We start from the raw sequence: 12,404 nt of genomic DNA on the forward strand, positions 1-12,404 counted from the left end.
TCCTTGTCCTGGGAGGCGGCCTGTGGAGCCAGCGTAGTGGTTTCCCACGGCTGCTGGAACAAATGAGCACAAACTTAGTGGCTTAAACAACACAGATTTACTGTCTTCCAGTCTGGAGGTCAGAAGTCCGAAATCAGTCTCAGGGCTGAGGTCAAGGTGTTGGCGGCAGGGCTGGCTCCATCTGGGGGTGCTATGGAGACCCGTTTCCTTGTCCTTTCCAGCTTCTGGAGGCCACTGGCTTTCCTTGGTTCGTGGCACCTTCTCCCGTCTTCAAAGCCAGCAGCAGAGCATCTTCCAGCCTCTTTGACCCTCAAGTTCCATCCTCGTATCTCTGCTCCCTGCCTCTGACCCTCCTGCCTCCCTCTTTGAGGACTCTTGTGATTCTGTTGGGCCCAAGATAATCCAGAAATCTCCCCATCTCAAAGTCTTATTTAATTACACCTGCAAAGTCCCGTTTGCCGTGGAAGGTTCCAGGGATGTGCACATGGATCCCTGTGAAGAGCATCGTTCTGCCCGCCACAGCCGGCATCGAGGGGCTCCCTGGCCTCTGTTTCCCCATTGGGGTTGACCACGGTGCGGTGCAGGCTCACGGGAGATGGACAGCAGGAAGGGAGCTGGGTTGGGGTGCGCGTTCTTGGCTCCCTCCCTCGGGGCTGCCTCAGTTGGCTGCATCCCCGCTGAGGTCACAGCCCCTGTCCCCTCCGTTGGAGCTGCGCCCTCCTCTGGCCAGCCAGGGAAGTGGCCTTTGCTCTCTGGCCCTGGTCCTGCTCAGCCTTGCCCTCCACCCTCACAGGTCACCCTGGTTAATGTCCCTCACTTTCCCCTGGTGGCGTGTGTGGGGCAGGCACAAGGTCGCCGCAAGTGAGGCTCCTGGGGTGCAGATTGAAGGCAGTCCTCACCCTCAGGGCCAAGCCAGCGCCTCCCACACCTCACCTCTGCCCGGCCCTGTGCCTGTGCCACCTTTCCTGCTGGACCCTCACACCCTCAGGCTGGTCCCTCTCCTGAGGCCAGTTCCAATGCAGGAGGCCACCTTCTCCTGGTCAACGGCTCCTTCCCTTCCAGTCCTGCAGCTGCCAGCACAGCGATGGCCCAAGAGCAGGTGCCCACATCCATCCAGGCGGCCGACTCCTCGCCGTGCCCCCACTGGACTGTGAGCTCAAGAGCAGCTGCTGCTCCTTCTTCAGCTCTGTGTCCCTCAAGCCCCACGCGGGCCCTTGGCGAGAGCGGTGGGCCATGGACCTGGAGGTGAAGGAGCCAGAACATCTGGGTTTGAATCCCTGCTTTGCTGTTACTGTGGTCTTGGGCCAATGACTCGCCTCTCCATGCCTCAGTTTCCACGTCTGTAAAACGGGGCCGGGATGGGGCCTGCCTCACAGGCTCGCTTTGATGGTGAAATGAGATGCTGCGGTGAAGGAGTGGCCTGGTGCCTGGCGGACAGGAGAGGCTCCCCAGTGTCAGCATCAGTGCTGTGCTCCTTGTTCGGGATGCAGGGGACATTGGATTTAATGGAACTGGGAGGCAGGAGAGAGAGAGGAGAGGAGAGGAGCTTGGGAGGGGTTTATGGTGGGAGAGGGGGCAGGGGGGCATGAGGCTGGGGAGTGAGGGCTGCCAGGCAGCGAGAAGGGGAGGCGGAGAGAGCAGAGGGCATCAGCCAGGGTCCGCCTGGCTCGAGTGAGAACTGCTGTCACGAGGTGCCACCTGCCAGCCAACTGCTCCCAAAATAGCTGTCCCTGCTGGGGCAGCTGGTGGAGGGGCAGGGCTGGGACCCGTCTGGACACGTCCTGGGGCCCTGGGCTCTAGTGGTCCCAAGTCTGGCAAGGGGCCCCTGTGACCTGTGCCTTGAGTGGCTGCACTGGGGGCTCAGGGAGTCCCTCCTGCAGGGTCTCTGTGTGTGTGTGGTGGGCTGCACGGGGGACAGTGCCTTCCTGGCATGGGGCTGGGGGTGTGCTGGGGACAGGCAGGGAATGGCCATAACAATGATGATCACGGTAGTGATTGTCGTCTTCCTCGTCATCATCAAAAATGAGGCAGGCACAGCCAAGTTGCCCACCCACCCGTGTCCATCCTCCTGCTTCCTTTCAAAAGAACTCAAGTGTGTTTGTGGCAGCCCAGGGAACACACCCACCTCCCAGACTCCTTTGCAGCTAGGGGGACCACGTGATCTACTTCGGGCCCACAAGTGACATCAGCTGGGAGGGCCCCGAGGAAGCTGTTGTTTCCCTGTTTGGTCCCCACCTCTTGGCCTTGGGTGTCTCTGGGCTGGGCTCCTTCTGTCCTGCTGCAGATGGGCCTTCTCCAACTGCCTGGGGAAGCCAGGAGCTGGGCTGTCGTCGAAGGACATACACACTGGCGGCTCATCGGCCTGAGTTTGCTCCCCAGCTCTGCCTTCTCCCAGCTATGTGACCTTCCCAAGCCTCAGCTGTCTCACTGTGAGGTGGGAATAAGAGTGACGGACATTGAGACCCTGCTGTGTCTCTCCCTCCTAACGCACCTCTGGGCCACTAACGGGAAAGGCGACCCTGTGTCAGACGGTTTGACTGGCTTGTGGAAACGGTTTTGGCGTTTGGTCTACTTCAGCTCAGCAGATGCTCTTTGTGGTTAATGATACTCAGAATATCGGAGCGAGCACATCGACGGTGGTTCTTGATTGCATCGTGTTGCACCTCGTTGACCTCTGCCTGTCGAGGCCAGCGACAGTGTGTCCGATCCACCTCCATATCTCCATCGCCTCGCCCCATGCCCAGCACCTAGTAGGCATTCACCTAGATATGTACTCATTCGTCTGTGTCCACTCATCAAACACCTCCCAGGCTCTGGACTAGGTGCTGGAACAGATAAAACCAAGAACAAACCAGGAGTCCTGATGGACAAGGCCACTGTGTTCCTCTGTGGTGGGCAGATCTGAATTTAACAGGAAGCAACGTCTGGAGCCGAAGGAACAATGCTGCAGTGGGGGAAAGCCAGGCTGCTGTGGGGACAGGAAGGGGGCCACTGTAACAAGTTCTTGGCTGGAAGATTCTAGCACCTGGATTCCTCATCGAGAAAGCCAGGTGTCCAGGTGTGGGGCCACAGGAAAGCCCTCTCTCCTGACCCTTCACACCACTATCCACACGACCTTGTCCATCCCGCCTGTCACTGGATCTCCAGCACCCAGTACTGCTAGGCACCCTGTGGGTGAAGGAATGAGTGAACGAATGAATGAGAGGGCAGCGCCAAGTCTAGTAGGCGAGGCCGACACAGAAACCACCAAGCAGAATATCACCAACGAGTGATGCAATGTGTGCAGAGCACGGTCCGTCCAGGGTGCCTCGAGAAGGGAGCGCTGCCTGTCTCAGCGGGGAGAGGGTGGTGAGGAGCTGGGAGCTTCCCTGAGCTCTGCCGGCAGAATTCTCCGCACCGGCTTCTCCTCAAGGCCCGGCCTGAGCAGCTTTTCCGCATGAGGTTACCTCGCCCCCTCACCTCTTAATCGTCCTCTCACCTCCGTCCTCCGAGCATCTTTATAACCCGAGTTCTTTCTGAGAGTCTTTTCTGAAGGTGAGCTTCGTTCTAAAGATTGTGGTTCCCTCCACGGAGACAAATCCACAGGGCACCGACCTCCTTCCCAGTGCCCGGACTCCCCAGGGGGTCACCAGGCTCCCGCGTGGGCTGACCCCCCCTACCCCTTAGGACACCAGCCTGCCCCGAGTCTCCAGCTCCTGGAAGTGATCTCCACGTCGGTGGAGCAGAGCCAGCTCAGGTGGCGATCAGACCAGCCCCGGTCCCCACTCTGGTCCTTCAAGGCTGTGTGTGCTCCGAAAAGTCAACAGCCTCAGTCTTCTCAGGCCTCCGTGGGGAGGACAGCCTCCTGCGAGGTTGCCGTGGGCACTGGCCCTGGAGGCGTGTAGGAAAGCGCTCTGTAAACTGCAAAGAGCTGAGCAGATGGGAGCGTTGCTCGCCACGCTTCCTCCGCGCACGAATGGGGGTTCCCAACCCACATGCGTTGTTTCCGCCTCCCCAGGGACCCCCTTCCCCTGCCGGGTTTGCCTCGCTGCCCCTGCCTCTGCCTGAGATTCCGTCACTGAGGAGCTCTCTGTCTGCTTCATCTCTAGTCCTGGGAGAAGAGTGTGGTGGTCCACACCCGGGTCATCAGCTCTTTTGGATGAACCGTCCACAAACTCTTTGGGGGGAAAAGGAAGGAGAGAGTGGGAGGGCAGCTGCGTGGGCTGCCGAAACCCCCGCCTCTCTGCCTCCCCCCAGTTCACCCCGGGGAAGGTGGCCTCTGGGACCTGGCATTTGTGCTCCATAGCTGATCCAGGGGCGCGACCCAGCAGGTTGAATTAAACCACAAAAAGCAACCATACTCTCTCCCTGGTTTCCTCCCCACCCCCTCCTCCCACACATGCTGGGGGCGAAGTTCTCGGCCCCCCTCGATGCCATCAACGGCTTGGGGTCCCACTGATCTTTGCTCTGAAATGTGAGACAGGAGGCAAGGGCATGGTGGAGGGGTCAGCGCAGGGACTCCAGGGCCGGACAGCTGGGCTGGGAGCCGCTGCTCACTTGCTGCATTGCCCAGGAAGGTTACTGACTCTCTGTGCCTCAGTTTCCTCTTCTTCTTTTTCTTTTTTTTTTTTGAGGAAGATTAGCCCTGAGCTAACATCTGCTGCCAATCCTCCTCTTTTTGCTGAGGAAGACTGGCCCTGAGCTAACATCCGTGCCCATCTTCCTCTGCTTTACATGTGGGACACCTACCATAGCATGGCTTGCCAAGCGGTGCCATGTCTGTACCTGGGATCCGAACTGGCGAACTCCACGCCGCCAAAGCAGAATGTGCGCACTTAACTGCTGCACCACCAGGTGGGCCCCTCCTCTTCTCAAAAGTAGGGACCATCAAAGTACCGGCCTTGTATGGTGGTTGTGAGGATTTATGAGGTGGCTGTATCAGAGCCTGGCCTACAGGACGGGCTACATCAGCTTTGTGGTTATTCTCTCTGCTCATTCTGGAGTCCTGGCCATCTTTGTCCCCGTCTGGACCATGACAAGGGCCTCCTCACTGGCCCTCCTGCGAAGGCTGCCCACTGCCTCCGTTTCCTCTTACAGCAGCCACTCATCTTCCTAACCTGCAGGTCTGCTCAGCCATTGCTTTTTAAGACCCTTGGGGACGTTGCATTCATTCATTCACTCCCTCAACACGTATTTGAAGTTCTCCACCCACCAGACTGTGCCAGGTGCTGAAGACACAGCAGCGAATGAGGCCGACGAGGGTCCTGTGGTCCAGCGTGGGATAAGACCATGAGGACTCAACAGGTAGAACCACCAGAGTATAAATACTGTGTATCAGTCATCTATTGTCACAATAATGCCACCTAACAAACAACCCCAAACTCAGTGGCTTCAGACAACAACCATTTGTTCTCGCTCACAAGTCTGCAGATCAGCTGGGGATCACGGGATCCAGCTGGGCTCAGGGGGGCTTGCTCCAGGGCTGCTCCGCAGGCCTCATCCTTGGGCGACTTGGGACATTTCTGTCCCATGAGGATGGTGGGAGGGCAAGGCGGCAAAGAGGAACCTGCAGTGCCTGTTAAGGCTCAGAACTGGGGCTCTCTCACCTCTGCCCACATCCCGCTGGCCAAAGCAAGTCTCAGGGTCAAGGCCCTAGTCAGTGTGGTGGGAGAATGCACCATCCCTGGTGGGCGATCGCACAAAGCCACTGAGAGAAGGTTGTGGCTGCGGGAGGCGGAGAACTGGGAGCCGCGAAGCCGTCTGCCACAGACGCTGCAGGACCCAGAGAGGGTGCTGGGACGTGTAGTCCTGGAGGCGTCCACTGCTCTTGGCTGCCCAGGGTCAGCCTCTCAGCAGCCCATCCTCCTGCCTAGACCGGAAGGAGGAGGCGAGCCAGGGTGGAGAGTCAGGGAAGAGCTTTCTAGGCAGAGGGAACAACAAGCATGAAAGCCCAGAAATGGAAATGAGTTGCTGTGTCCTTGGGACTGACCGGGGGCAGGCGGGACAGTGCAGGGTGTGCTCTCCATCACCCTCGGCACGGGGCCCAGGCTCCTCTGCCCGCCCACAGGGCCTCCACACTCTGGTTTGTTCTGAGCACTCCCGCCTTGGCCTCCCTCGCGCTCTCTGCCGCAGCCACACTGGAACAGGGCGGTTCTCCCAGTGCTCACGCTCCGTCCTACGCTGGGCCATTGGCTGTGCTGTGTCTTCTGCCTGGGACACGCTTCCTCCTCCCCTGGCTAAATGCTACTCATCCTGAGACTAAACTCAGACATCACTTCCTTTAGGAAACCCTCCCTGAGGCCCAAGACTGGGTGAGGTTCTCCTTCCAAGGGTCCCCCAGCCCCCAGCACGTCTCCCATGCAGTCAGGGGCCTCTCCGGAGACTCCACTTGGCACATTGAGTGCCAGCACAGGACTTGGCAAGAAGGCGTGTCCTTAAACATTTGTTGAATGACTACGTGAAGCATAAGTTTGTGCCCCTCTCGGTCCCACACCTGTGATGAAGACAGGCCCGGGCCCAAAGCCTCGGACCCCTGCCCTTCCAGTAGCTCTGACTCGCCTCCACTGCTGTGTTTCATTCTTTCGTGGAACTGGCAGACCTCCACTGAGCCCCGGCCGTGTGGCTGCTGCTGAGGCAGACCGTGGGGTGCAGATGCGACTCAGCCAGACCCCTGCTGTCACGGGGCTGCCTCCGAACAGTCAAATGGGCACGTGACGGATGTCAGGTGGGGTCAAATACTGTGGAGGAAGATAAACCAGGGAAATGGGATGGAGCGAGGTGGAAGGAGTGTTGATTTCTATTTATTATTTTTTAAACTTTTGTTATGGGAAATTTCAAGCATATGGATAGGCAGAGAGAACTGAGCAATGGATCCTCAGGTACCCATCACCCAGCACGGCCGTCATGTCTCACTTGTCGGGCACCTCATCCCCCACCCCCAAAACTGACTATTTTGAGCAAAGGGGGTGCCTATTTCAGGAAAGATGGTCAGAGGAAGCCTCTCCGAGGCGGGGGCGTTTAAGCAAAGTCCTGCGCGGAGTGTGAGTGGCCATCTAGGGGAAGAATGTTCCGGGTGGGAAGGAGAGCAGGGGGCAGATTCCTGGGAAGGACGAGGGCTGTTGGGTTTGAGGACAAAGGCAGAGCTGGTGGCAGGACACGCAGCTGCAGGCCTGCAGCCAGGGGAGAGAGGAGGAGAGGGGCTCAGACCCAGAACGGGCCCCTGCAGCTGGAGGAGCCTGGGGCAGGGCCACACAGACCTGGTTTGAGTCTCGGGTCTGCGTGGCCTGTGGTCACTGTGAGCCTTGGATGTGTCACTTGTTTCTGAGCCGTGGTTTCCCCTCTGACGGGTGAGCGGGGGTGGGGGACACACTCCCCACTTCCCAGGGTCACGCTCTTCCTTCTCACCGCCACCTTCAGTCCTCACACTTCTAGGGGGCTTCTGGTCCGTTCTGTGCTGCCCGGACGTCTGGTATTGAGAATTCCCGTGAAGGAGCAGGAAACGGGCTGTCTTGTCCCAGCTGCCTGCCTGGCCTCCCAGCCCCGAGTCCACCCTCAGTGTGGCTGGAGGAGCTCGGTTGCCCCCGCACAAGCCCCTCCCCACACCCCCACCCTGACCGGGGCCAGGCCCAGGTCCCAGCAAAGCCATTCTTTGGGAGAAGGATGGATCTGCGTGGGTTCCTCTCCCACCCCTCTTCCCCGTGGTGGCTTCTGGACTGGAAAGGGCAGTCTCCGGTCCAAGGTCTGGGAGTTTAGACTGAGCAGGGCATGGGAAGGCTCCACCTGGTGGAGCTGTGAGATCCCAGCTGAGCCACCTGGCCTCCCTGTTTCTCCGTCAGAGGGGTGGGGATAACGGAACTGCCCTTAGGACTGTTGTGAGAATTAAATGGGGCATTTGGAAGGAACGTGGCCCACGGCTGATTCTGGATCAACTTGCTTACTTGCTGGGTGACCTTACTCCACCTCTCTGAGCCTTGGTGTCCTACTTTGCAAAATAGGGGGGAAGAAAGCTGCCTCGTGGGGTTCTTGGGATAAAGTGAGACTGTGCCTGGAAAGCTGGGTTGGGGGGCCCTCCTGGAATGTTGTTGTGTCCTGTGGTGTCGTCACTGTCCCCCCTCCCCTGCCCCATCCCTTCGTGGGGCTCTTTCTCTTTCTCTCTCAAGTGAGGGAGGCCCTTCCCACCCTTGGCCTCCGTCTGGGCCCAGACCTGATTTCTGCGTTGCCCCATCCCCCGACCCTGTGCAGAGCCCTTGGAGGCCCCCTGCCTCCACTGGAGAACCGACCCAGAGCCCATGGTTGCTGCCCGCGTACCTCTCAGGTGCAGACCTGTCTCAGGGCGTTGTTATGGAGACTCAGGTTGTTTCCTGCACCCAATATCTTCAGAAGCAGGGTCTGTTCTTACCTCTACTGATAAATGAGGAGAGTCAGGAATCTAAATGAAACCCAGGTCTGTCTGACTCCAAGCCGGTGCTCCTTCTGTTCCTGCTTTTCCATGTGGGCTGTGTGCGTGTGTGGAGGGCTCTGCCCACTCCTCCATCCACCCAGCCTGCGGGAAACAAGAGAGCCGGAAGACGGAACAGGGGCTCTAGTGGCGGACTGTGCAGGTGAGCGAGTGAATGAACGGCTTACAAGCAGGTAAAGGAGTGAATGAGTGAGTGCGTTTGTGGAGGCCATTGTCCTCTCTTTCCAGAGTCCCCCTTTTGCCCTCATGTTCTTCTGGCCCAAACCTATTCACCTCACGCCACGGTTGCCCTCCCCGGCTCTGCCCACCATCAGCCATCCCAGCCTCAGTGGGCAGATCCCACCCTCACCTGCAGCCCACCTGCATCCTCAGGGCGCCTTAAGGGGGTTGCCTTGGCAACCATAAGTTTCCAATTGAAGCAAGAAGTTCCTAGCAGGGTTTGCGATGAAGAATGACATGGGGAGAACCAGCAGTGAGGGTTGCCATGGCAACTGGACTATTAAGTCAAACTTAGTGGGTCTCAGTGTGGGGAGATTACCCTCAGCAGGTGGAACAGGCTTGGCCCCCTCGCCAGGCAGTGCTGCCAACGCCAAGCTGTGCATTGATGGTGAGGGAGGCGGCCTGTTGTTTCAGACGACGGTTGATCTGCCCTCTCCAGTTTCCTCGGACGCGTCATGAGCTCCATGCCCGCTTCATGCAGGGCAGCCTCCAGGCGGATGGAGCTCCTGGAGGGTGGCTCTTGTGTCCTCGTTCATCTCCATGTTGGGTTGTGCTTTTTGTCCCTGCCTTGCTGCCCCCTTTCCTTTGTTAGCTGGTCTGTGTCCCTGGTCCCCTTGCAGAGGCCGGCCAGGCTCTCAGGACTGGTGGGCGGGGCTCTGGGCCGGGCTTGGCAGCTGTTGCAGGGTGGGTCAAAAGGATGAGCGCCTCTCTCTAGGGAGGAGGGAGAAACCAAGGCGGGGGGTGGTGAGGAGAGAGGCTGTTCTGATCCCTGCACAGACAAGGCCACGTGGAGGCAATCAGGCCCTTTGGCTTCCTCAGGGCTTGTCTGAGCCCCCCGCGGGATCCCCTTTCAGTGCCTGGTCCTGTGGGGCAATCAGAGCGGGGCTGGCTCCCACGAGACCTGGGTCCCACCTGCCCTGGGCATCTCAGCCCAGGCTTCTGTCTCTGTCCTTCTCTCCTGCTGCAATCCTGTCCTCTAACCTTTGTGTAAAACAGCCTGGACTCAGACCAGGGTCAAACGCGCCCCTGCCTTATGCACAGTGGCCTTGGGCTACATGGTTTTCCCTGACCCCCCGCTGTGGTCCCCTTAACTGTAGCCATCCCAGGGACTCTGCCCTCCTTCCTCATCGCCAGTGTCCTCAGCTCAGCCTCCAGGCCTTTGCACCTGCAGAGTCCCCTGCCTGGGTCACAATCCCCCTAAACCACCCCCTTCTCGCCACCCCTCGTGCCCTGCCTGATCACCCCACTTTTCTCGTTGCTGGTGTCATGCTCTGAATTGCCGTCTGTCTCACTCCTCTACCGCTCCCTCCTGGAACGTGCAGCAGGGCCTGGCCCCCAAAGGCGCCCAGGGAACAGGTGTTGGGTGAATGGGCGGTGGCTGCCCAGGGCCTCCGTGGAAAGGTGGGGCCAGGAGCCACACTTGCCTCCGGGGTTACGTGGAATGCCACGTGGAGGCGCTGGCACCGGGCTGGGCTTCAGGAATGACCATCCGTTGCTCTTAACTTCCTGAATTACGTGTCACATGGAAAGGAAGCGTCCAGGAGCCGAAGCCCAGCGGTGAGTTGACTCCTCAGGTGGCGGTGGGCCCTGTGTGTGCATTTGTGTAGACAGTCTCCACCCGCCCTCCGGGCCGCGGTGCCCGCATGGCCGACTCTTGTGCAAATAGAACATTTCTAAAATAGTTCTGCCACTTGTGGAATTTGTTCTCCTTCAGCAAATATTTGTGTGTGATTTCTCCTCTCCTTTCCGCCTCCCTTCGCGGCCTCTCCCGCCTCCCCGGCTCCGCCCTCTGAGCTGGGGATGTTCTTCAGGGCCTCACCCCTGTCCGGGGCCCGGTCCTCCTACAGCCCTCCATCGGTAAATATTTACACCTCGAGGGCGTCCTGGGGAGTGTCATCACCCTCCTTAAGCAAACAGATGTCACTGAAGAAAAAAGGGTCCCCTGAGCATCTCCCTCCTCCGCCCTCCTCTCTGCGGCCTTGACCTAGAACAGGACATGGGACAGCAGGAGCCAAGGGTCGCACTAGTTGTCCGTGCGAGACCATGCCGTCTACAAGGTCCCTTTCCCATCCACTTAGTCCTCACAGGGAACTTAAGGCATCACTTATGCCTTATGCCTCCTGCTGAACTCAGAGAAGTTGAGCAACTTGGCCTGGGTAGCACAGCTAGTCGTGATGGAGATGTAACTAGAACTCAGGTCTGTCAGTCACTCTGGAACTTGGATGTTTTTTCTTTGCAGCTGGGTTGGGGCATACGGCAAAGAGGGGCTGGACAGGCGGCGGCTGCCTGAAGGACGGTGCGGCTGAGGACCTGCACAGTTCATGAGCAGGGGTTGGGTGCATAGGAGACACGCATCAGTGCTTCGGGTTCTTTGATCTGCTGGGCGGTCTGCCCACCCTGCTCATCTTCCAGTGCAGGAGTGGTGGCCGCTCTCCCCCGATGGCAGCTCATTCAAGGGGTTCAGAGGCGGGAGGGGGAGGACCGTGCCAGGGCAATGCCAGGAGACCTGGGCGCTGCGGCCCGGTGGGAGCTCTTGAACCAGGGTCCGGTTTAATAGGAAAGTTTATCCAGTGGCAGCCCGAGGCTCTCCCCGGAGGGAAACCGTGGCAGGGGCGACGGGGGCCAGGAAAGGTCCTAGCAGCTCTTACTGCAGCCAAGTGTGTCCGCCCTGCTATTTCTTTGTGACCCAAATCCTATTGCCGATGCATCAGAGAAACTGACTCCCTCCACCACTGCTTGTGCGAAAGGGAGACTCACACGCTGCTTTTGGAGAGTGGAAAATTGTAGTTAGGCAGCCCAAGGTTGAGCTCCCCTGTGCCCTTGTCTTGTCCTGTGACCTGGGGACGGGCAGGCACTTCCCTTCTCTAAGCCTCAGTTTCCTCACTGGTACAATGGGGTGATGATAACGTAACCCAAAAGTAGCTGTGTTCCCTGTGGTCCAGCTTTAACATGTCCGTCCAAAGGAGTCTCCCCTTTACGTTTCTTCTCACTTTGCCCAATGCCCGGAGCTTGCACATCAGGGAGGGTGAGGGAGCTGAGTCGACCCTCAGAGACCCAGGAGGGATGGGGGGAGATGGAGAGGGGTCCCACATTCATCCTGACTTCTCCCTATTACTCGTTAACAGGTCACAATGCCAAGAGCTAACATTTATGGCGTGTGCCAGGCACTGTGCAAATTTAGCCCACACCGACCCTGTGAGGAAGGGGCTGTGATGGTCCAGCTGAGGGATCCGAGGCCCTGGGAGGTTAAGTTGCCCGTGGCCTCACAACTAGTAGGTTAGTAGGGCCTAGTTTTACGCTCAGACTGTGTGACTCAGAGCCCGTGCTCGTAACCATCCTGCTGTGCTGGCCCCCAGCTCCTCAGGGGCGTGGTCCACGGAGTCCACAGGACTCAGGAAAGCGTGTCAGAGCCCCACACAGTGCTCGGCACACGGTGCTCAGTAAAGCTTGACTCGCCAACTGACCAAGCAGCTAACCGAATGAGGTGTTTTATAAAACAGGGAGTGCTTTCTTTGTGACATCTTTGAAAAGCTGACTTTCCTGTGCAACACTTTTGTCCTGAAAGTGGAGGACGCCCCTAGGAAAGGCGTCACCTCTGATGGGATGGGATGAGCCCGGGTGCCAGGGTCTTCATCAGTTCCCATAGATGCTCGGCCCAGCTCTGACTGCATAATCTGCAGGAGGAGGGCCCTCCCAGGCTTTTTGAGCAGACAGTGGAGTCTCGTGAGGAGTCCGGGCAAGGCCTCTT

The 12,404-nt window shown here is 58.7% G+C and overlaps 1 long non-coding RNA gene across 4 annotated transcripts; it reads right to left on the reverse strand.

The window, feature by feature from the left end:
* Positions 1–5,304: 5,304 nt before the first annotated feature.
* Positions 5,305–9,291, reverse strand: LOC106782722 (uncharacterized). Of its 4 annotated transcripts, none has more exons than XR_011433542.1 (5): positions 8,798–9,291; positions 8,378–8,521; positions 7,236–7,444; positions 6,473–6,716; positions 5,305–5,899 (listed from the first exon to the last, which is right to left on the reverse strand). It is a non-coding gene; the product is annotated as an uncharacterized lncRNA (long non-coding RNA). The 4 variants fall into 4 exon arrangements; XR_011433540.1 differs by having other exon boundaries at positions 5,305–5,848; positions 8,976–9,263; XR_011433543.1 differs by having other exon boundaries at positions 5,305–5,848; positions 8,798–9,263.
* Positions 9,292–12,404: the final 3,113 nt, after the last annotated feature.

Source organism: Equus caballus, chromosome 28 (assembly GCF_041296265.1).
Source record: "Equus caballus isolate H_3958 breed thoroughbred chromosome 28, TB-T2T, whole genome shotgun sequence".
In the NCBI taxonomy this organism is placed as follows: Eukaryota; Metazoa; Chordata; class Mammalia; order Perissodactyla; family Equidae; genus Equus; species Equus caballus.